This window comes from Arachis duranensis, chromosome 2 (genome assembly GCF_000817695.3).
Source record: "Arachis duranensis cultivar V14167 chromosome 2, aradu.V14167.gnm2.J7QH, whole genome shotgun sequence".
Taxonomy (NCBI): domain Eukaryota; kingdom Viridiplantae; phylum Streptophyta; class Magnoliopsida; order Fabales; family Fabaceae; genus Arachis; species Arachis duranensis.
This window is the reverse complement of record NC_029773.3, coordinates 21,190,645-21,191,607: the sequence shown is the minus strand read 5'-3', so window position 1 is coordinate 21,191,607 and position 963 is coordinate 21,190,645.

Genomic DNA, 963 nt, shown 5'->3' with positions numbered 1-963 from the left:
CCGGCAAGTTAAGAACTAATTCATCGCAGTACTAAATTCCAATTAAGAATTTGTCATTAGCCAATAAATTATTGCATGCACAAGCCTTTTTACAGTTTACTTTTTTTGGGTTAGAATTTAAGAGTTTATTTTTTTTTTTTTGGTTTTCCACGGTATCCCCCAACCCGGCAGGCCAAGGACTAATCCGCCGCGATACTGAGCTCCATTTAAGGGTTTGCCGCTGGCCAATGGGTTGCTGCATGCACAAGGCGGGATTCGAACCCCCGACACTTGCTTAAGAGTTTATTTACTAAGTACATACTACGACGAATTTTTTTTTATTAAAATTGAAGGCCTTTTTATTTTTTTTGGGGGTAATATTGAAAGCCTTTTTTTAGTGATCAATAATCTTGGGATATGATACCAGTGGGCCTTCTGTTATATACTCAACAACAACTTATACACGCTCCCGAAGAATATGGGCTTCAGATCCCAAAAAATGACCGGACAAATCGACTACTTCCAATCTTCACGTCGTAACTACCACAAATAGGGAGTAACAGACACCAATTAGTCTTTTACCTATTTGGTTGGGAAATACTGTAGACAACAATAAAAAATATATTAAATATAAATATACAACCAACAAAATAGCAAAAATGAAAAATAAAATACATTTTTGTTTTGATTAAGTGTTAATTTTATTTTTAATATTTATAATATTTTATTTTTATTTTAAATACTTTATTTTATCTTATTTTACTCTTCCAATTTAAATTTTTTTTCTAAAAACACTTTTTTTTTAATGTTATCAACTTTCTTTAGATAACAACAACAATAGTAACTAACTAATTACAATGACTATGGTGGTGTCCTAGCGGTTATAGTTATTTAATAATGAAAATCATAAAATTATATTTAATATAAAACATAAACTTATATTTAATAAATGGAATATAGATAGAAATACTATAATTAGAAATA